Source organism: Triticum urartu, chromosome 5A (genome assembly GCF_056163025.1).
Source record: "Triticum urartu cultivar PI428250 chromosome 5A, HENAU_Tu73, whole genome shotgun sequence".
In the NCBI taxonomy this organism is placed as follows: domain Eukaryota; kingdom Viridiplantae; phylum Streptophyta; class Magnoliopsida; order Poales; family Poaceae; genus Triticum; species Triticum urartu.
In genome coordinates, this window is record NC_141877.1 from 68,354,061 (window position 1) to 68,378,655 (window position 24,595).

The following is a 24,595-nucleotide window of genomic DNA, read 5'->3' on the forward strand; positions in this document are numbered from 1 at the left end:
GCTTGGCGATACGGATATGTAGATCTCCTACCATTGTAACCGACTTTGTGTAACCCTAACCCTCTCCGGTGTCTATATAAACCGGAGGGTTTTAGTCCGTAGGACAACATACAGAACAACAATCATACCATAGGCTAGCTTCTAGGGTTTAGCCTCTCCGATCTCATGGTAGATCTACTCTTGTACTACCCATATCATCAATATTAATCAAGCAGGACATAGGGTTTTACCGCCATCAAGAGGGCCCGAACCTGGGTAAAACTTCGTGTCCCTTGCCTCCTGTTACCATCCGGCCTAGATGCACAGTTCGGGACCCCCTACCCGAGATCCGCCGGTTTTGACACCGACATTGGTGCTTTCATTGAGAGTTCCTCTATGTCGTCGCCGTCTGGATTGATGGCTCCTACTATCATCGATAGTGATGCGGTCCAGGGTGAAACTTGTCTCCCCGGACAGATCTTTGTCTTCGGCGGCTTTACACTACGGGCTAATTTGCTTGGCCATCTGGAGCAGATCGAAAGCTACGCCCCTGGCCGCCAGGTCAGGTTTGGAAGTTTAAACTACACGGCTGACATCCACGGGGACTTGATCTTCGACGGAGTCGAGCCAATGCCGAGCCCGCCGCACTGTCACGACGGGCATGATCTAGCTCTGCCACCGAACAGTGCCCTGGAGGCCGCACCCGCATCGGCTTCGACCCTTAATTCGGAGCCAACTGCGCCGATCGAGGATGGGTGGTTAGATGCCTCGGGGGCTGCGATCCCAATGACGATCGAGCCGAACACCAGCCCCGCACTCCGCGAGACTCGTGACTCCAAGGAGCCGAACTCCTCCCCGGACTCCGAACCTTCCGCGCCCCTGCCGATCGAATCCGATTGGGCACCGATCATGGAGTTTACCGCCGCGGACATCTTTTAGCACTCGCCCTTCGGCGATATTATGAAATCACTAAAGTCTCTCTCTTTGTCAAGAGAGCCCTGCCCGGATCATGGCCAGCAGGATTGGGATGCGGAAGACGAAGAAATTCGACGCCCACCCACCACCGACTTTGTAGCCACTGTCGACGATTTAACCGACATGCTCGACTTCGACTCTGAAAACATCGACGGTATGGATGACGATGCGGGAGGTGAAGGAGAACCACCGCCCACAGGGCGCTGGACGCCCACCTCATCATATGACGTATACATGGTGGACGCACCAAAAGATGACGACGAGGAGAGGAAGGACGCACCGAAGGCTTGTTCCCTCGAGAAGCAGTCAAAGCGGTGACGCAAGCGCCGCCCCAAATCCCGCCTCGACAGAAATAACGATCACACAGACCCAGCGCTGGAGCAGGGCGAACCGCTGCCAGACAACGGCAATCCGGATAATCAAACCGAACAAACAAATTCTATCAAGGATAATAGTCCGGACGACATAACGCCGGACAGGCACCCGGAGCAGCAGAATGCCCGTAAAAGGCTTGTTGCCACCGCGAGGAGTCTTAAAAAGCAGAAGCAAAGCCTCAAGGCTGCGCAAGACACACTCCAAATCCGATGGAGTAAAATACTCAACACAGCAGTGAGGTACGACGACAATCGCCCCTCCAAGAGCTACCCAAAGCGGAAGCTGCTACCTGAATTCGATGAGGAGGCCTCAGACCCCCCACAACCAAATATCAAAGCAGCCACCTAGCCAGATAGACGACCCCTCTACCAACACAGAACGGCATAGAACGCCACTCACAATACAACACGCGACCCATGCGAGGGCTCGCACCCAAAGGACGGTGCAACAAGATCCATCTATGGACCACGCAAGCGCGCCCCAGCATACAATGCAACACAACAAACATCCGAACAACGCGGTACACCCAGCTACAGGGGTGCCGCACACCCCCTATGTTTCACCGATGAGGTGCTGGACCATGAATTTCGAGAGGGATTCAAACCCGTAAACATAGAGACATACGACGGAACAACAGACCCTGGGGTCTGGATTGAGGACTACATCCTTCATATCCATATGGCTCGAGGAGATGATCTCCACGCCATCAAGTACTTACCCCTCAAGCTCAAAGGGCCAGCTCGTCACTGGCTTAAAGGCCTCCCCGAAAGCTCCATTGGAAGTTGGGAAGAGCTCAAAGACGCCTTTCGGGCAAATTTTCAAGGGACTTATGTCCGACCTCCGGATGCGGACGATTTGAGTCATATAACTCAATAGCCCGGAGAGTCAGCTCGAAAGCTTTGGAAGAGGTTTCTTACTAAAAAGAACCAGATTGTCGACTGTCCGGACGCCGAAGCCTTGGCAGCTTTTAAGCATAGCGTCCGTGACGAATGGCTCGCCAGACACCTCGGCCAAAATAAGCCGAGAACGATGGCCGCATTAACAAGCCTCATGACCCGCTTTTGCGCAGGTGAGGAGAGCTGGCTAGCTAGATGCAGCACCAGCGACCCCAGTACATCTGAATTTAGAGATGGAAACGGGAAATCACGGCGCAACAGCAATAACAAACACCGGAATAAAGAAGACAGCACGAAGGGCACGACAGTAAACGCCGGATTCAAAAGCTCTCGGCCAGGTCAGCAAAAGCCGCCCTCTAAAGGCACCAGGGATGAACTGTCCAGCCTCAACAAAATTCTGGACCAAGTATGTCAGATCCATAGTACCCCTGGTAAACCTGCTAATCATACCCACAGAGAATGTTGGGTCTTCAAGCAGTCCGGCAAGCTCAACGCCGTACACAAGGGGGAGGATACACCAAGTGAAGACGAGGATGAGCCTCCCAAGCAAGACACTGGGGAACAAAAGAAATTTCCACCAGAAGTCAAAACAGTAAACGTGTTACATGTGATCAAGGGAAAAAACAACGTGGCACTCCCAGGAAAATATACCCAAGTGCCTGTCACCGCGAAGTCCTGCCACTGGTCGTCTCAACCGATCACTTTCGACCATCGCGATTACTCAGCAAGTATCCGACACGCAGGATGGGCTGCCCTGGTATTAGACCCAGTAATTGGCGGATATCACTTCACACGAGTCTTGATGGACGGTGGCAGCAATCTAAACCTAATATATCAGGATACAATCCGCGGGATGGGGTTAGTCCCAACAAAAATTCGCCATAGAAATACTACCTTTAAAGGAGTAACGCCAGGCCCAGGGGCTCGTTGTACGGGCTCCCTCCTACTACAAGTTATATTCGGCTCCTCCGATAACTTTCGTCGCGAGCATTTAACCTTCCACACCGCTTCGTTCCAAAGTGGCTATCAAGCACTGCTCGGACGCGAAGCTTTCGCTCGCTTTAATGCAATACCACACTATGCCTCCCTCACACTCAAGATGCCCGGTCCACGTGGCATCATTTCAGTGAACGGAAATATCAAGCGATCTCTGCGCGCCGAAGAGAGTGCGACTGCCTTTGCAGCAGCACACTAAAGGCGCCCGGACCAGCGAAAGCATCCAATAGGTCGTCAAGACCTCAGGCACAACTAATCAAGTCCGGCGCCACTATTTATACCGAATAAATGGTCACACCCCTATTTGTCAATACAAGGGGCTCAACGCGCGCAGAAAAGTGGCAATTTTTTCTCATCTTGAATTATACATGGTTTCTTTAAAAACTATCTTTTTGCATGACAACCTTTTCACCTAAATTCCTCTCTTTTACAGACGATCATCATGCTACACCCGTCCAGGATACGGCACAACGGAGACACAGGCACAGACGTGCAGCAGGGATCTGCTCCAAGGAATCTTTTTAGATTAAGACCCTGCGTAAACCTTTTTTACTGTCTCTTGTTGATACATATCCACCGTTGAGAAGGATGCTGACGTCTTGGCATGTGGCCATGCCAGAACAATGCACGTACCTGGACACAAGGGGCTTCTTACAAAGGCCATTATTTAGGCCCGGTTTATACCACAAAGACCAAATACCTTAGGGAGTGTTCAGCGTCGCGAGTTTGGCCCTATATGCATCAGCTCCGAATCATTGTCTTTGGTCAAATGTTGGGTTTGCCCGACTCCTATGTTTTGGTGCCTTATGTTCCGCTTGACCGGCTAAGGTAGCACCAGGAGAACTACTGCGATTGTGCGCTGGTTCATCCGAACGAGCACCTCAGTAGAGAAAGCCGAAAACTAATTGTCATGATATAGCGTGATTCTGGTCAACCACTCGATGACCTGTTGGAATGTTAGAATTCCTCCGCCTTAATGAAGGGCCATTTTCCGGCTAGGCATGTGTGCACCCTGGGATTGGGAGAGTGCGGAGCCACCAGGGGCTATCTAGTAGCCCCACTGTCAAACTCCTATGGCTAAGTGAAAGTGCTAAAGCATTATAGTCCGGTTGCCTCGCTCGCTCCGCTATCACCTCCTTAATAGGACCAAGACGTTGGGTTAAGTGTGAACGCGTGTTTTTTGTGAGCACCTTCGCATTATATGCATGGGGGTTGAAGCCGACGGCTGCAATCTTTCAGGTTATACACATGTATACATAAACGGCCGCCCAGGAGGCATCATATTACTTTCAGGCAAAAGTATAAAAATAACCTTATAAAAATTTATAAAAGCATTTCGCTTACAATGAGATTACATATCACTCAAACATATTATTTTTTGAGCACTGGGTCTCTATCAAATGAGCACCCTCAAGAACTTCTTCAAAGTAGTGCTCAGCAGGCATTCGGCCTATGGCCGAATCCCGCGCTGCAACAGTGGTAGCATCCATCTCCGCCCAGTATGCTTTAACACGGGCAAAGGCCATCCGTGAGCCCTCTATGCACGCCGACCTCTTCATTGCATTAATGCGCGGCACCACGTCAAGGAACTGCTCCACCAAGCTGAAATAGCTGTTCGGTTTTCGCCTTTCTGGCCATAGCTGATCCACAATAGACCTCATGGCGAGTCCGGACAACCTATTCAGTTTGGCCCATTCGGCTAATTGGTCAGTCAATGAAAGCGGACGCTCGGGAGAATGGAATTGTGTCCAAAATAGCTGGTCCACTTCACGGTCCGTCTGACCCTAGAAGTACTTGGCCGCATCGGCAGCGCTCACCGCCAAATCCATATACACATCCTCCGAACTCCACAGCCGATCCAGAGGTAGCTCTGTGTTCATCTTTTGTCAAGCATCATGAGTGGATCCCTGCCACGTATTTTCTCGTCATATTTGAGTGCAATAGCTTATTTATCTTGATGCATTTAGAAGGCTACTTGTTGTTAATCGCAGACCGGTGCCATATTTGTTTTGCTTGCCATTTCCAAACCGTGCATCCGATTCCGGTGATCTTTATTTCGATTTCGACCGAAATCACCTCACCTTTTCAGTGACACTCTTGGATTTCCAAGTTGTGGCCAGGTTCAATCATTCCTTTCCAAATCATGCATTTGCATCACATATCGCATCCCGCATATCATACCATGTTTGCATCATGTTGCTTGAGCATTGCACATGGTTGATTGTGTTCCTTTTTGTTTATTGTTCTTGGTTGGGTAGATCCGGGAGACGAGTACGTGAACGAGGAGCCCGTTGAGCACGCTTACGAGGATCAAGGCAACTTTGAGAACTTTGCAGGCAAGATGACCATACCCTCGAAATCACTTCTATCTTTGCTTGCTAGATGCTCAGTCTTTTGCTATGCCTATGCTACGATACCTACCACTTGGTTATCATGCCTCCCAGATTGCCATGTCAAACCTCTAACCCACCTTCTCCTAGCAAACCGTTGTTTGGCTATGTTACCGCTTTGCTCAGCCCCTCTTATAGCGTTGTTAGTTGTAGGTGAAGATTGGAGACCGTTCCTTGTTGGAACATGTTTATTGTTGGGATATCACCATATTATCTTGTTTATCTTAATGCACCTATATACTTGGTAAAGGGTGGAAGGCTCGGCCTTATGCTCGGTGTTATGTTCCCCGATTTTGCGTTCCTTACACGGTTGGGTTATAATGGGAACCCCTTGACAGTTCGCCTTGAATAAAACTCCTCCAACAATGCCCAACATTGGTTTTACCATTCACCACCTAGCCTCTTTTTCCCTTGGGTTTCCGGAGCCCGAGGGTCATCTTTATTAAACCCCCCTGGGCTAGTTCTCCTCTAAGTGTTGGTCCAACTGAGCTGCCTGCGGGGCCACCTCGGGGAAACTTGAGGGTTGGTTTTACTTGTAGCTATTCTCATCTGAGTGTGCCCTGAGAACGAGATATGTCCAGCTCCTATCAGGATTTGCCGGCTCATTCGGGCGGTGTTGCTGGACTTGTTTTACCATTGTCGAGATGTCTTGTAACCGGGATGCCGAGTCTGATCGGATTGTCTTGGGAGAAGGAATATCCTTCGTTGACCGTGAGAGCTTGTGATGGGCTAAGTTGGGACTCCCCTGCAGGGATTTGAACTTTCGAAAGTCGTGCCCGTGGTTATGGGCAGATGGGAATTTGTTAATGTTCGGTTGTAGATACCTGAAACTTAACTTAATTAAAAAGCACCAACCGCGTGTGTAACCGTGATGGTCTCTTCTCGGCGGAGTCCGGGAAGTGAACACGGTGTTGGAGTAATGCTTGACGTAGCTTATTCTAGGATCACTTCTTGATCATAGTTGTTCGACCGTGCTTTTGCCTTCTCTTCTCGCTCTCATTTGTGTATGTTAGCCACCAAATATGCTAGTCGCTTGCTGCAGCTCCGCATCATACCTTTACCTTTCCTATAAGCTCAAATAGTCTTGATCGCGAGGGTGTGAGATTGCTGAGTCCCCGTGACTCAAAGATTACTTCCAAAACCAGATGCAGGGACCGATGATACCGCTCCAGATGATATGACCGAGCTCAAGTGGGAGTTGGATGAAGACTCTTGTCGTTACTACGTGTCTTTCCCAGATGATCGGTAGTGGTGCCCAGTTGGGGCGGTCGAGGACTATGTTGCATTTGGGGTTTATCTTCATTTTGGTTCTGCAGTCGGACCTTGAGTGTATTGGATGAATGTAATGTTATTTATGCTATTTGTTTGACGTGGCGAGTGTAAGCCAACTATGTACTCTTTTTCCCTTATTGTATTACATGGGTTGTTGTGAAGATTACCTCACTTGCGACATTGCTTTCAATGCGGTTATGCCTCTAAGTCGTGCTTCGACACGTGGGAGATATAGCCGCATCGAGGGCATTACACATATCTAGTATAACAGGAGTAGTACATAACAAGTAAACCAAGTCACCGATCGAATGACCGACGACCAAACAGGATGGAAAGTGTGCATTGATTGCGGGCATAGTGTCGCTACCAGTACCACGACCGTACTCGATCGGTACTGCTGTATGATGGCCAAGTACCCCAATGACTGACAATGAGGTCGACAGAAAAAATTGAATCACCGATGGGCGAGCATGGATCGCATAATTTGCCCCTGAGTGCACGGGGGGAGACGGTGATTAGACTGGCGTATACGTACACAAAATTCCACATGAACAGATCTGACCTCGGCATCTGAGCGGCTCAATGGCAGTGGCAGGGAAGGGGCGGATGCAAAATGCAACCTGTTCCAACTACACAAAGTTCAGCTACACTGGTAGGCACTTGACACCCCCCAACTACGTCTGTAATCCCTACTCTATAGTTCAATTGAAACTAACTCACGTGCGTAAGAAACAAAAATACCTTGCATGTATTTATGCGTTGGCTTCAGGGGACTGCAACTATGCAAAGATGAGGAGGGTGTCAACCGTTGCTGCACTGGAGGCACCATCAAGAAATAGCCTCCAGCTCCTAACCTAGGGAAGAGATCCATCGAGCACTAACCAACTCTTGACCTCGGCATCACTATCTAGTGCATATCACGAACAGATCTGTTGTGGCAAGCGAGAACGAACCAAGGATAAAGGTGGGAGGGAGATGGATCTCATCTATTACCTGGGAGAGACACCCGCTGCCAGTTGCCGGTCGCGGTCGCAGTCGCCGGAGCCGAGGGAGCCGATGGCGTTGTCCCGTCCTAGTGGTCGGAGACCCTAGACATGCCACGCGCGTGCCGGGTCCGGCCAGATTGATGGAGCGCCGTGCTCGTCGGCGAGCAAGACAGTCGTGGTTGCTGGGCGGCGACGCCTCTATCTGGCAAAGTCGAGGCGTGCGGTGGAGAGCAGGGCCGATCGAGATCATAGAGGGAGGGAGAGGGTTGGGGGGGCGGGCGTGGGTGCGTGGGGGCTGAGGGGGTGAGGGAGATGGATCCATGAGGTCCGCTGTCATGGCTTTCCGATCCGCACGACTGTCGCCGTGGTTTTGGATCTGTGGGAAGGGGAGAGGATGGTGATAGCGGCGGCAGCGTATGGATCTGGGAGAGAGAGGAGGGGAAGTCGTGCGGGGGACGAGTGGTGTGCGGGGGAGAGTGGGTGGGTGTGGGTGGGTGTGGGTGGGTGAGAGGGTGGACGTTGGATCCATTCACCGTGGACGGCTCAGATTTCATAGAGCGGGGCGATCCGCGTGAGAGATCCTGATTGGTTTGATATTTTTGTCATTTAAAATAGTTTCTAAGTGCTAAAACATAGTAAAATGTGAAGCAACTGCCCGTATTATTTTGCAAAATGGCACCACTAAAATTTTCACTCAAATTATACCACATTTTATGAATGATCACCAACTTTAATGCATTTCCAATCTTTCTATCTATTTTTGGCCATTTAAATGGGTTCCTTCCGAATCAGCTGGGACTGGGTCAAATTTGAACTACTCCACCATGTGAACATATATATTGTCGTCTACCATATGGACTAAATTTGAATCAATTTTCCTTATTTGAATATGATTGTTGTCAAGTTATACAGTAATTTAAATATTATCTTGATAACAAAAAACATACATATAACAGTAATCATATTTCACTATGAACTACATGTACCATACGCTCTCCAATTCAAATATCTGTATCCATTTTATGTTGAATTCAAATCATAGTACATTATTGGTCTAGGTAGCGAGATGTTTGGGATAATCTAAACCATGTTTTCATACGTATAATTTTTGGCTGAATTGGGACAAGTTTTTGTATAAGCCTCTTGCAAAACCGGAGATTCTCTCAACAAGCCTCGTGGTTCCGAGAGGGAACGTGTCACCTTGGTGTGCAAAACGATATACGCTGCATCCCCCCTGATTTTATTTACAGAGGCAACATAGAACTATATGAGTGCCCTATTAAATTTGGGAATTATTTCGGGTTCATTTGGCCTTTTTATACATTAATTGAGTTTCTGGACTTTTAATGTGCATAATCTAAATATGAATTGCATGCACATGGTCCGGTGCACCAAAGTGAGTTGAAAAATCACATGTGTGTCCTTGGTTGAATTTCTAGGTCCCATGGAAGAAATGAGAATGAAATTCAAACATCTGGGCGTCATGACTCGGCCGAGAACATCGAGAAACTTTGATTTTAAATTCATGGAAATCCAAAACTCGCTTGGAAATCATGAAACTTGGCATGGTGTCATGTCATGGCACTAACATGTTGTGGTAAAAAAATTGGGCCGATTTGGAAGCTCGTGGTTCTAAGAGGGAACGTGCCACCTTTGAGTGTGAAACAATATACGCTGCCCCCCCTTAAGTTTCTTAACAAAGGCAACATAGAACTACATTAGTGCCCTGTTAAATTTTGGAATTATTCCGGGTTTGTTTGTCGTTTTTTATACATTAATTGAGTTTCTGGTCATTTAATGTGCATAAGTCAAATTTGAACTACAAGCACATGCTCTCGTGCACCAAAGTTGGTTGAAAAATCACATTTGTGTCCTCGGGTGAATTTCTAGGTCCCATGCAAGAAATGAGAATAAAATTAAAACATCTGGGCATCGTGGCTCGATCGAGAACATTGAGAAACTTGGTTTCAAAATTCTTGTAAATCCAAAACACGTCTGAAAATCATGAAACTTGGCATGGATGTCATGTCATGGTACTACCATGTTGTGGTAAAAAATTGGCCGAATAGGAACAGATTTTGGTATAAGCTTTTGCAAACCGAAGCTTCTCTCAAGAAGGCTCGTGGTTCTAAGAGGGAACGTGCCACCTTTGAGTGCGAAACGATATACGTTGTCCCCCTTGAGTTTATTTACAAAGGCAACATAGAACTACATGAGTGCCCTGTTAAATTTTGCAATTATTCCGGCTTCGTTTGGCCTTATTTACACATTAATTGAGTTTTTGGTCATTTAATGTGCATAATTCAAATTTGAACTACAAGCACATGCTCCCGTGCACCAAAGTTGGTTGAAAAATCACATTTGTGTCCTCGGGTGAATTTCTACTCCCTCTTTCCATCTATATAGGTCCTAATGCGTTTTTCGAGGCTAACTTTGACCAAACGTTAGAGCAATAATATATGACATGCAACTTACACAAAGCATACCTTCAATTTTGTATGTCAAAGGAGCTTCCAATAATATAATTTGCATAGTATACATCTCATGTGCTATTAATCTTGTCAATAGTCAAAGGCTGTCTTGAAAAACACATTAGGCCCTATATAGATGGAAGGAGGGAGTAGGTCTCATGCAAAAAATGAGAATAAAATTCAAGCATCTGGGCATTGTGGCTCGGTCGAGAACATTGAGAAACTTGGTTTTAAAATCATGAAACTTGGCATGGTGTCATGTCATGGTAGTACCATGCCATGGTAAAAAAATTGGCCAAATAGGAACAAATTTTGGTATAAGCTTCTTGCAAATCGGAGCTTCTCTCAAGAAGGCTTGTGGTTCTGCGAGGGAACGTGTCACCTTTGTGTGCATAATTCAAATTTGAAATACAAGCACATGTTCTGGTGCACCAAAGTTGGTTGAAAAATCACATGTGTGTCCTCGGGTAAATTTCTAGGTTCCATGCAAGAAATGGGAATGAAACTCAAAATTCTAGGCGTCGTGGCTAGGTTGGAAACATTGAGAAACTTAGTTTTTTAATTCCTGTAAATCCAAACCACGCATGAAAATAATGAAACCTGACTTGGTGCCATGACATGGCACCAACATGTTGTGGTAAATTTGAAGTCCGATTTGCGAAGGCGCACACATTAACAATCAACAAAGTCATTTTGGAACAAGTGCTGTCACGTTACAATCGGAAACACAAGTATTATTGAAACTGTGGGCATTCTACTTACTAGTACCATTTACGTGCTGCCACACGTCCCCATTTTTTATTAGCTAGGAGGCGCTGTGCAGGGTAGCTATTTGAGTACGAGAGGCGTGCGATCAGACCCCTGTGCGTGCTTATCGGGAGGAGAGCCCTTTGACCTCCATCTGCCGTCCACCTCTCTCCCAAGGTCTCCATTAATGGTGCCCAAGCCTCTGTTTAATGGCATGGCTATGTCTCACTCGACTGAGATTTAAGAGAGAAAGAAGAAAATCTGAAAGCACGGATCTTGATGTAAGATCCGACGGACCTATATAGCATCTACTGTGACTTATAGCAAGACTGATGAATATATAAGGACGATTAAAAAAATGATCAAAGAAGGGATTGCCCCTTCCGATTTTCATTACTGAAAACCACCACAATTCACAAGAAGTTCAGCACAACTCCAGCCTAACACGAAGGACTAATAGCTACCAGATTGAAATCGCAACATCCCAAGAGGCCAACAAAGGCCAAACATCCGTGCTAGAACCCAACATTTCACAACCGACGACACAATCCACATCCTAAACCGATTACTACATCAAAAGAAACCAGGAAAGTAGTCTCCGCGGCGAGCGGTGATGAGCTCTTTCGTGTCCTCAAGACGCTGCTTGAGAACATCCACGGATTCCTCCACTAGCCTTTGGTGCTCGTTGCGGAGCATGTCATTCTCGTCCATATGTTTCTTCAACAAGGCATTAGTCTCCTCCTGCAGGTCTGCACTTCGGACGATCTTCTCCCTCAGCAGGTCGCGCTCGGCCCGGAGCCTCTCATTGCCCTCCCTTAGTTACCGGATGACGCCGGTAGCCTGTTCAAACGAGGCTATCATGTCATCCTGCAACCTCGCCGAGCCGGAGATCTGATCTATCTGGCTATGGACGATCACATGCATGTGCCTGTAACAGTCGTCGCCTGCCCGCGAGAAATTTTCCCAGGCCGCCGCAGCGTGGCGGGACATCTCTGCTGCATTCGTGGCGCGGCTGGATATCTCTGCTACTTCTGCGGCGCGGCCGGACCAGTCTGCTGCTTCGACGGCGCGGTGGGACCTCCATGCTGCTTCAGCGGCGCGGCGGGACCTCTGTGCTGCTACTTCCGTGCGGCGGGACATGTTGGCTGCTCTCGCGGCGAGGCGGGACATCTCTCATGCTTCCGCTTCCATGCTCGCCTCTCCCTGGTGGCAATCTCTTGACCCAGAACTCACGCTGGCCATGGCAGACGCAAGGGAAGGATGATGAATGACTTGTTTGTTTTTGTGGATGAGGAGTTGAGGAGGAATGTGCAGTCATCTTTGCATACTAGTATTTATAACCGAGTACTAATACGCTCCTAAGTGGGAAACCATTTAGGTTGTGATCGGTGTGAACATGTTTGCAATTCAATATAGCATGGAGTAATTTGGAATGTGACGAGACGCAAGCTCAAAATTTATTCACGGTTCTAGTTTCGAAGTGCGGCACTATTCCCAGATGGAGTACTTCTTTTTCTACTCCCTCCTTTCCAGTTTTATAGGGCTTATCTCAAAATTTTAGTTTTTCCATTTTATAAGGCTCAATTTGGTTGTTCCCCAACACATGTTCAGATTCCAAGGTGCATTAAATCATTGCATGCAAGTATTAAGAGAAAATTGACCAATGCATGTACTTTATGCATGCATGCATTGCAATTAATGCATTAAACCTATCTCTCGGGGCTTCTCGCACGCACCATCGTGCCACCCACAAAAACTTGTACTCTGAGTTTAGTAGTACGTTATACAGGAAGAGAAGAGGTGCACGCACGCACACGTCCTCTCACACACGCGTCTGTTTTTTATCAAAAAGGAGGATGATGACCCCCGCTCTCCATCTGGGAGTCACACACGCAAATTATTGAAATATATCGAATGGGGTGCTTTGATGTGTCGCGTCGACTCGTACATCAACAAGAAGTTTGATTATCCTCTCCCTCGCGGACTTAACTGCACCTGCCTTTGGCTGTATGACAGGTTGGCCACACACCCGTAGGGCCCACCTGTCATACGCGCAAAGCGAGGAGCGTCCCTCCCTCGCCCATGAGCGTGGTGGCTGGCAAAACTAGGAGAAGCTTTCGCTACACGCTCTCCCTCCCGCATGCGGTGGACATCCAGCAGTTCAATCGGTGTCAGATGGCCAGAAGCGTACTGTAGTACTCTTCCAGTGCAGTAGTATTCCATCATTGTTCGACTTCCCGAAGAGGCGAAGAGCCAAGCGCAGCCCGGACGCTCGTGTGGCAGTTTCATGTGTATAGTAGTCTAGGATAGCTTGTACCGTGCATGTAAGCTTAAAATCATTGGGGTCGGCTCCATGCTATGTGTCCGTCTCGAAGTTTTTAAAAAAATTTAAAATATTCTTCTGGCCCTACCCGAAAACTGCCGCGTGTACTGCTGGGGAAAAGCCCCGCCCTCAACTTTTAACTACGCGAAAATAGTTCGAGCTTGTTCATTCTATATAAATACAGTACTTACTGTATGTTTATTCACCCGTGGGGTTGTTCAATGAATGGAGGGGTGGGGAGCACAAGTGAACAATACTGTAGTACTACTAGTAGTAAGTAGGAGACGTACAGTAGTCACCTTAAATAGAGAGTTTCTTTTCTTTAATGCCACACACACAAATTAAAATGCTTGTTGTGGAGATAAAAAAGATAATCACTCCACTATATATGGACGCAGGGGCCTGAGCGCTTGCTTTACTAGGGTTGGTCTCTTCATTCACTCATCCTCTCCAGATATAAACAAGACAGCGGTAGCAACATTTTCTCTCTGCTCACCGCTGGTCACAGTTCCGGCCGGATCCCTTCGGCCGATGTGTGTAGAGGACTAAAAGGTGCATCATTCATGCGGTCATCGCTGCCGAGGGAGAAAACCCACAGCTGCCGGAGGGGCCCGATCCTCTACCCGTGTCGTTCTCTGCGACACATGGCCGGCTCGGGAGGTCCTCCGACCCTTCTTCCTCCCTGTCGTATTGTCCGCAGATCCGACCTACCGCCGCCGACATCCCGGCGACCCTCAGGTATAAGTTCTTCGAAAGTGGCCTTGCTCTACTGCCCCAGCTCCCCATGTGTCTGCATGTGCATCTTTTTCTACTCCCATCAGCTCTTCCAAAGCCACCTAAATTTTTAGTATTATTAGAGGTAAAGCTACTTCATGCATTCGAATCTAGGGCTTTGTTCAAACAACGAAGAAAGGGGGGGAAGTTGTAGCATGAATCTAGGACTTGATTCAAAGAGGAAATAATATGGTGAAAGTACTAGAGACCGGATACCCAACCGGTCTCTTGGTTGAAAAGGAAAATAATGGGAAAACTGAATACAAACTGGATAAGGAACAGATCTATTATTAGTTGAAAAAAGGATAGAAAGTGGCGGCTGGTGGACAAGTCAACAGAGTATGTCCAGGATTAGATTTGCTGCCATCACATAGTAAAAGGTCTCCAGGATTAGATTTGCTGCCCTCACATAGTAAAAGGTCTCAGGATTAGATTTGCTGCCCTCACATAGTAAAGGGTCTCCAGGATTAGATTTGCCGCCCTCACATAGTAAAAGGTCCCCGGGATTAGATTTTCTGCCCTCACATAGTAGAATGGCAGTCCTACTGTTTTCCCCAGTATGATAAGTAAGTTTCTCCTTTACGCTGCTGAGTGTCCTGGTGTCCCCACGGTCCCATGCCCTTAAACCAACTCTTTAGCTGCTGTTGATTTACTGTGTCTGGTAAACAAGTAATGCCACCATTAAAGTAATCCCATATATGAGGAATCTGATTGTTGATCGTAATGCTTCTGGTAACATAAAGCATTGCTGACATTTTAAAATTTCTACTGTCCTTGCATGATTGCCATGAACACAATTAAGATGCTTCTTTTCATTTTGTATATGTTTCGTATATTCTTATTGACCAGCAACTGTTTACTTTCTATCTTTTTGTGCAGATAGGGATATCCATTTCACCTTCTTGCTATTGTGACCTTTTGGTGAACTGCACAAAACACTTTTTTGGAATGAGTGTCTTGTGCAGTTCAACTAAAATGTCACGTGGGCAACATCTCTCAATTTTGGTGGAACTGCACAAAATGGTGATTGGAGTTTCCAAAATCTCCGTGAAGTTCTGCTGGTAATCTCGTGCAACATTTTATTAGCCTTTGCAAGATGGAGCCGTCATTGTCACCACAATGGCACTTTATTTTAGTGGAACTGCACAAACGGATAAGAAAATTATAGTTGCACCTTACATGTGCCGGACAGCCAACCTTAATGTTCCTCAATTTTAGTGCAACTACTAAAGAAGAACCTGCCAGCTCACAAGAGCAAGTACTTCTTGCTAGCTGAATGATGCAATCTTTTCTTCATTTCAGGTGAACTGCAGAAAAAGGCACATGAATTGAATCATGGAACTCCAGGCAGACCTCATCCAAGTAGAGCTGGAGGTTGAGTTCAAGGATGCCACTATTAAAGCGAAATCATGCTCTCCTGTCTCCTTGTTTGTGATGTTCAAACATGCTGTGCAAACAGGAATACTCAACTACAAATGTTGTGACGGTCAAGAGCATTCACCAAGTTCTTCGATTGTATGACATGGCTAGCCAAGATGGATTTAATCCCGATATTCACTTTATCAAAAGGCTCTAATGGGTTGGTTCTGAATCTTGCAAGCTGGGAATCAGTGAGATGTGTAGGTATCTTTGTTGTACTTATTATTTGAATCTTATTTGTTGGTTCTGAATCTTGCAAGCTGCGAATCAGTGAGATGTGTAGGCATCTTTGTTGTACTTATTATTTGGATCTTATGTGTTGGTTCTGAATCTTGCAAGCTGGGAATCACTGAGATGTGTAAGCATCTTTGTTGTACTTATTATTTGGATCTTATTTGTTGGTTTTGAATCTTGCAAGCTGGGAAACACGGCATGATGATGCAGAGGACATGTCGGTGGTTGGGTGCGACAAATGCCAAAGGATGGCTTATCATGGTGGGGGCGAGTAGAACGTCACCGGTGCCTGGAAAGGGGATGAGGCAAAGACATGCACGCCGGCGAATCTTACCCAGCTTCAGGGCTCTCCGGGGAGATAATACCCCTACTACTGCTCTACGGGGTCTCCGCATGATCACTATGGCAAAGTGTTTACACGGTTGTTCCTTGAGCTGTTTCCTAGAGGTAGGAGAAGGCAAGGCTAGCTCTCTCCTTCCTATATGATCTGGTCTAGTGCTAATGGATTCCAACCCTTTGCATGGGTGCCCTGGGGGGTTTATATAGGCCTACCCCCTAGGGGTACAATGGTAATCCGGCTGGACGAGGGCCCAGCCGTTAGTGCCTCTGGCCTCCATCTTCTCCGCCTACTGCTGGGGCACGCCGACTGGTGGGCCCCGCCGACTGGCTTGGTAGGGAGCCGACAGGCCGCATCCGCCGCGGGTGGGTCTTGCCGGCTGCTGATTACTGTAACCGTGCTTCTAATGACGCGGGCTTGGTCATGGAGTCGTGGCAACAGCACCGCCGCCTGGCGGGCGATCACTATTGCCACTCTCCGTCACATCTGGTTAATGGCGTGTGGGCCCCGAGGAAGGAGCTGGCCGACTCCCAACGGGTCCGACTGGTGGCGCACTTGCCGTCTTCTGGGGTCCCGCTGGCTGGTGGGACCCGCCGCCCTAGGGTTGTATAGACAAGCCGTCGTGGGCGTAGGATTCGGTCCACTGGTGCTGATGTCAGGGCCGGCATAGCAACAGTGCCACGTCGCATGGAGATCTCCACGGGTACGGCGTACTGTGGCCATGCCTGCCCCTGGAAAGGGGTGGGAGCAGGCTTCACTGTAGCCACTCCCCTGCCCTGTCCCTCTTGATGAGGACATGGGGTTTGTTGGAGTCGCGGTCCGACTCCCCAAGGCTGGCTTCTCCGGAAATCGTCAGTCAGGAGTCGGCTTATCCTGAAGGCGTTCCCGGGACTCGGACGCGAGTGGCTAGTCGGTTGCCTTGCCGCCGACTTCTCAAAAGGCGGCTCTTTGTCCTGGGGTCTTGAGGGGCGCAGCCTGCCCTGATGTCTTGAAAGGTTCTGGGGCTTGGGTTAGCCTACCCATGGCCCATTACTCTGACAGTAGTTCCCGAAGCTGATGAGGCGCCGCGGACGATCGGCGAGGAGCCTCAGCAGTTTCTCTTTTCGGGCGCCCGAGACATGGATCTTGCTTGACTTCTGCCTGGCCGACTAGAAGGAGTCGGACCCGCACAACTCTGACTTGCACAATATTTCGAACGTCGCGGCGGGATCCAAGTAGCATGCTGGCTAAGCTTCCAGGCAGCCGCCCGTTCCGGGCCCGTCACATGGCAACATGAGGCCGGGCCAGTCTGCCAGCCTACGCGCGTGACGGGACAGGCCCATAGGTGGGGCCCGCCATTACCGCGCCTCGGCGCTCGAGCGGATCCGCTGTGGCCCGAGCGGACGGTTGGGATTCCCGTGAAGTTACTGCGCGCAGTAACTTTTGTCATGGAAACGTGGGGGTCCTGGGGTCGTGGGCGCAGTAAATCCCACGACCGCCCCCTTGGTTTCGCAGCCCATGAGGCTATAAGTAGGGGGAGGGGGGCGCGGCAGAGCACGCGCGGCCCTCCTCTACGCTACTCCTTGCTCTTCTTCTTCCTCGCACCGTCGCGCGCCCAAGCTTTGCCGAACGCCGCGGCGATCCACTCACGATGAGTTCTTCTTCTGCCGCCGCGCCTCCCTCGGTGCATTCCGGCACCTGGGATGGCTCAGAAGTTCACGACGACCACATCGAGTTCCTCCGCAAGACTCGTCGGCCCCCGGCAAAGATTACGTGCGGGTACGCCTTGCGCCAAGGGGGGAGATCTCTCCAGCGCTGGAGGAGGGCGAGCGGGTTATCTTCCGCTCGCACTGCTTGCGCGGATTGGGGCTGCCGGCGAGCAGCTTCTTCCACGCCTTTCTGGAGTTCTACGACCTCCAGCCACACCACCTCACGCCCAACACGGTGGTGCTGCTGTCCGCCTTCGTGGCCCTGTGTGAAGGCTTCCTCGGAGTCCTCCCCACCCTCGAGCTCTGGGGGGAGTTCTTCTACTCCAAGCTCGGCACCCAGGCTGCAGGCGTGCCGGCTCAGTGCGGTGCGTTCATCGCCGTGCGGAGGTCAGGGGCCGACAACCCCTTCCCCGCCATCAAGCTGATAAAGTCGGTGAAGCTGTGGCAGCGATCGTACTTCTACGTGAAGAGCGTCTTCGCGAGGGGCGATTGGGTCAACCTGCTGGCTTTCATAGCCGGCTCGCCGGCTGGGAGACTGCCCAACTGGTCGTACCGGGCCAAGTCGCTGACGCCTGCGGGAGCCGGCGCCGTCGCGCGACTCCGAGTGCCGACGCAGTCGGAGGGTTTGAATGGTCCAGACCTACTGGCCGCCTTTGTGGCGCGCCGAGTTCTCCCGCTCCAAGGTCGCCCCCACATGATATGCCAAATGAGCGGGCGCCGTGACCCGAGTCTAATGTGCACCAAGAGGAGGTGGCCTACATGGTGAACTACCTCTTGGACAGCAAGCTCCTGGAGGACCGGCAGTTTGGCAAGGAGCCGTACTCCCGTGCCAACCCCCCACCCACAGTGAGTTGCCTTTTCTTTCTTTCTTTGAATTGTCTTCTTTCTTGTCGACTTTGCTTTGTGCGACCTGACCAGTCGGCTTTGGTCAGAATCCCATCCTCCATCCACCAGCCGGCACCACGGGTCCGGCCTGCGAGTTCCTTGCTGACCGGGCGGAGACCGAGGTCGACGATCCCGATCTGGGGGCGGCGGCTTTGGAAGACGACGCCGAGAGAGGAGGCGGCCCACGGCTCGGGGCCAGTCCAGAGGACTGGCCTGATGATGATGAGGAGGTCGCCCCCCGCCACCGGCCAGGAGCCAGCCATCCCGGCACGGGCTCTTCTGCCGCGCCGGGTGCTCCAGGCGGCGGGAAGAAGCGCAGGGCCGTGCCGACCTTGTTTGGTAGTCGGCCGAAGATGCCCAAGAGTTCGGCTGCAGCGACCAAGCGGGACGAGGCGGCCGCGAAGGCCATCCGCTTCCGCAAGGAAGTAAAGAAGCCGCCACTGTTCTCCGCGTGAGTATTCCATCTTAACGCTTTATTCTTTCTTTGTAGCTTTTGTCTGAGTCTTTTACTTGCTTCCCTCGCTTCAGGGCTCCCCTCACTCTTGAGAGGGTTGTCGCCGCCTCCGTCATGGGGTCAGTGGAGACATCCGCCACCACTCGGCGGATTGACCCCGCCGCCGACCTCCGGGAGGCGACGGAGTGGAACACGCAGGAGAAGCGCAACGAGGAAGAGGCCGCCCGCCTGGAGAAGGTGGAGGCCGATAGGGCGGAGGCCTCCGCCAAGAAGAAACTGGCGGAGGCCGAAGCCGCCGTCGCGACGAAGCGGCAGGCTGAGGAGGCCGCGCACCGCCAATCGGCGGTGTTCGTCACCCCGCTGAACTCTGCGCCGCCGCCTCCGGAGTTCACGGGGCAGACTGGGGAAGCCGGCGGCGAGAACCCCATCATGGAGAGGGAAGGCAGTGACTCCTACATGCCGGACATGATCGTTCCGCCACCACCTCCGCCGCAGTCTGGGAGCGCGCAAGGCAAACAGCCGGCGGACCCACTGGTGCCGCCGACTAAAGACGAGTCCGTGGCGAGGCTACTCCTTCAAGTCGGCTCGCCAACGCGCTGCCGTCTTGAGAAGGCGACTTCGGCGCCACGCCCCCTGGAGACCGGCACCGCTAGCTCGGCGATCCCAGACGCCGAAGCGACGAGCGCCGCGCCCATTGGGTGGGTGCAAGGAGGCGGCGCGGGGCCGCTGAACCAGGCGCTTCTGGACGTCCAGACGAAGCTGCGAGCTGAGGGCGACAAGATCCAGAACTGCACCAAGGCATACCTGGCGTCGCGGGCAGCCGTCCGGGTATGCTTTCTCTTTGGTCCTTGTTTTCTTGTTCCTCTCTGTGCGGGCGCGCCAGCTCACCCACTGGGTGTAGTCCCCGAGTTTCGGGCCGGCTGCTGAGCAGGCGGCCTGGAACTCCAATTGGTGAGTTCCGGGTACTAACTTTTGTCTGAAATACTTATCGCAGGACTACCACAACCTCCGTGTCACTGCCTTCAACCGCAACATTGAAGAGCTGGGCAAGCAGACCGCCGACTTGTCGGAGAGCCGGAGTGAGTCCTTTTTCTTCTTTGCGGGGGCACGCTGGCGCACCCGCGGACTGTAGTCCCCGAGATTCGGGCCGACTGCTGAGCAGTCGGGCCGGATCTCCCCGGCGACCTTCTTTATTGATGACTTAACGCCTTCTTTCTTCCTTCTCTTCAGAAGCCAATGCTGCTCTTCAACAGCAGCTGAGAGAAGCCAACTCCGCGTTGCGCGCCAAGGGGAGGAGTGCAGCAAGCTCGCCACAGAGCGCGATCTGCTGGCCACACAATTGGCAGAGCAGAGGGAGCTGCTTACGAAGACGCAGAAGGAGGCGGAAGCCGCCCTCCTGGCCGAGTTCGCGAGCGAGCGCTCCTCCTAGACTGCCAAAGAGGCAATGCTGGCCTCCGGCTTCCATGAGATTGAAGACATTGTTGATGGTGATTTTCTTTACTTTCTTTCTTCGAGCTGCCGATTATAAGTCGTGCCAACTCCTGATTTTTGACTTGCTTCTTCGTTTTTTCTGTCTTGGCAGACTTCTTCCCTGGGCACTCGCAGGCCGCCACCCAAGCCATCGAGGCTGACCGTGAAGGTCGGAGGGCGGAAGGCGCAGAGATCTTCGCCGACGCCCCCCGAACCCTTGATGAGCATATCCTGAGCATCGAGGCTCGCCTTCGGCCGACTCACCGGATGTTGCGCCGCCTTCAACGTGTCGGCGCCCAGGCGATTGCTGCCCTATGGCCAGACATGCAGGCTCCATGCACCCCTGTAGCGACCTGACCCGAATGGATCAAGTCTCTGTGCTTAAGTGTCATCCCTGGATCGGTATGCTGACACACACAGTACTCGAAGGATTTATAACAGAGGTAAATCACATGTATAAAGTAACGTAAATACTATTACCTCAATCCATATAGCGGAAGCAACAAGGTTGTGGATTCCCATCAACAACAACGGGAAAGTTGAGTGTAGAAATCGTAACCCTAACGTATCACTTACTCGTCGTAAGAAACCTGCAACATGAGACGTTGCAGCCCGAAACGGGTCAGTACATTGAATGTACTGGCAAATTCACACCATAGAGAATAATGAATAAAGACTATCACTACATGCATATTTGGCTGTTGGAAAAGCTCTATGGTTATAAGGTTTTTGCGTAAAGCCAATTTTTCCCTACTGCAAAGGAATAAATTTTATTTAACTATCATGGTGGTTGTTGAACATTGAGAATGGTTGACAGCATTCTCAATCCCAATTAAGTAACATCATTAAAACCCAACAATATTCATTTAAAGTAACGTGATGAGATCAACAGGATAATCCAAGAACTAGATACTCAAGATGTCCATAACCGGGGACACGGCTAATCATGATTAGTTTATACACTCTGCAGAGGTTTGCGCACTTTTCCCCACAAGACTCGATCGCCTCCGTTTTGTTTTCTCGCACTACATGGTGTTTGAGAAGACGGATGACCGAGACACAGTATTTCAGAAGCGCTAGCACCTTACATGTGGGTAGACCGGTACACCTACTTTCCCCTACATCTGCTAGTCTACCCGTAAGAGTTCGCACGACTTAGTCAACTATGCCAGAGCCCATAATGGCTTGTGGCTGCACACGGAAGTTTCTAGCATGAAAGATCTTATGATCCCTTTGAGCCTGGGTGGCGGTCCAAAAAAACAGGCAAGTCCTGATAGACATCAGGTGCCTCAATCCACCCAGATGTGTATTTAAGTTGCCACCTTAGATAAACCATTAAAATTATCAACTCACATCTGTCATGGATATTACTCACCCAATCCACGTCTACTAGCATAGCATGGCATATTAAGCAAACGTAGAAGTAACTCCCAAAGTTTTCATAATGAACAGGTAATAGGTACTACCTCATCTACTTCCCATCCCACAATTTAATTAGATCCTAATCATGCAATGTGTGAGGATTGATTTAATGCAATAAAACCGGGTTGTAGAAAAGGTGTGATCAAAGTGTGAACTTGCCTGCAATGTTGATGAAGATGATTCGCACTCAAAACTCTTGATATCTCTACTCGTCACACTCCAGTCAATCTATCGTAAGCAAGCAATAGTAACCACACATAAGCAATCACTCAAAAGATCGGGAATAACGAAGAAGACGATTCGGAAACATCAAAACCAAGCAAATAACTCTTGCAACATAAAACAATTTCTAACAGTACCAAAATTATGTGAATTTGGCCTCATTAGAATGTTTAGGTCAATTGCTTCGATTTGCAAAAAGAATCAACTCAAACGGAGTTACGGATAAAAAGATATGATCAAAAAAAGTTTGAATTCAAATCTGATCTAATTCGAATTTTAAAATTTTCAAAAACATGTTTGGGTTGGATTACTGGATAGAGGACATCATAACGAAGACGTGGGCGTTGGTTTCGTTGGATTTGGGAAAACGAGTAAAAAGTTATGGCTATTTGAAAAATCAGGGCCAAGCTGTTTTACGAAAGAGAGAAAAAATAGCTACGGGCTAGGGTCTAATGTATAAATACGTAGACTAATTGATAATCTAATTATTCTATCGTATTAGTCTAAAAATAAAAAACTACGGAAGTATAAGAAGAGAAGAAAAAAATAAAATAAAGAAAGATACCTTTATAAGGCAGACAAAAGATGACTTTGGAGAGAAGAGAAAATTTTTAGAAGTCGCGCCGGAGAGTAGAAATATATTTTTTTTCTAAATAAATCTAGTCAAACCAAAATATTGATTTAACCCGAATCAGATGATTTTTGGAGGCTCTATGAGTCTATATTTATTGGTGGAAAAGAGGCTTAGAGGTTAAAGGCTAGGCAATGTGGGACTAAACATAGACGAAAATATACGAAACAGAGAAGAAAAGAGGCGATGGGCCTAAAGGCCTTCGGCTGGCCGCAGCGTGCGCGGTGCAGTTTTTTTTTTTGGAAAATTCGGCCTAAGAAAAAAACTGAAAAGGCTGGCTGGGCCTGGCCCATATAGGATAAAGAAAAAAAATAGGGCGCCCGCTGGTACTATGATGCACACATGGGCGACAGTTAGCTTCAGGTGCGCGTGCAGCTTTTTTTTTACAGAATGCGATAAACAAAAAAACAAAAATAAAAATAAAACTTTATATAGGCATATTATATATCAAAATTTTCAGAAAAAGATTTCCTACAACGTGAACATTTTTGTAGCACCAAATAAAATACACACAAATTCTAATAATTCAAAGAGTGCTACTGGTCTATTAAAATTCAACAAAAATCATTTTAAAAATACCAAAATGATTTCAGATTAATTTTTCTCCAATTTTCTAATGTAGGGAATCATGTTACCCTAATTTCCATATATTTTATTTTTGGAGAAAAATAATTTGAATAAAACTCAAATAAATCCAAATTGAAAAATTAATTCCAAAAGGACTTGAAATTGATCCTTTGAAACTCCCAACTCATATTTCATAATTTGAAGAAGTCATTTTATCTTCTCTCGTGAAAATCATTGAGTTGCATGAAGTTTATGAATTGAAATATTTCCAAATGAAATTCAATTATTTTCAAATACCCTTTCATTTAATTTTTTTTAAATGGAAGAAGTCATATCATCTTCGCTCAAGGGTTTTGTATTTGAAAATAATTTGAATTCATGGAGATCAGAAAGCAAATATGAAAGTTTGGGAAAGTCCTTTTATTCCCTCTCATTTAACTTTCAGAAAGTTTCGAATTCACTCACTTTCAGACAATCAATCAAACAATCAATCAAATCTATCTATTTATTATAACATTCCAAAATTTAGAATTTTGGGATGTTACAAACCTACCACCCTTAAAAGGAATCTCGTCCTCGAGATTCGGAGAGGCTAGCAAGAAAAAGGTTAGGGTTTGGGGTCTCCTCAAATCCATCAATCGTCTTCGGGGTCTGGGGTGCTACCACCCTTAGAAACATCGTTATGGTCCCATCAATACTCATATACTCCATCCTTATTCTTGACAGTGTCGGTCTTCTTAGATCTTCAGGATAATTCCTTATCCGGGCTCTTCCGGTAATGGCATAACCTTACCACAATTTTTCTATCCTTTCATCTTGGTAAGGTTCTTCCGAGATTGGGTCTTCTTAGCTGATGGGTCTGGCGCCAAAACCAAACCACTATCGATATCTCATGGTGGTCAACAATTTGTGGTTTCGCCTGCAGGAAATGGGTCTGGGTTGATCCTCACCATATAACCTACGATTGGCAAAAGCTGCCTTGTACAAGGGAAAAAATTGCTATACCATTCTAAGGTTTAAACAAGGTTTTCATCGTCGTCTCTCTACTATAGGTAAGTCACTCAGATTTACCATTCCATATA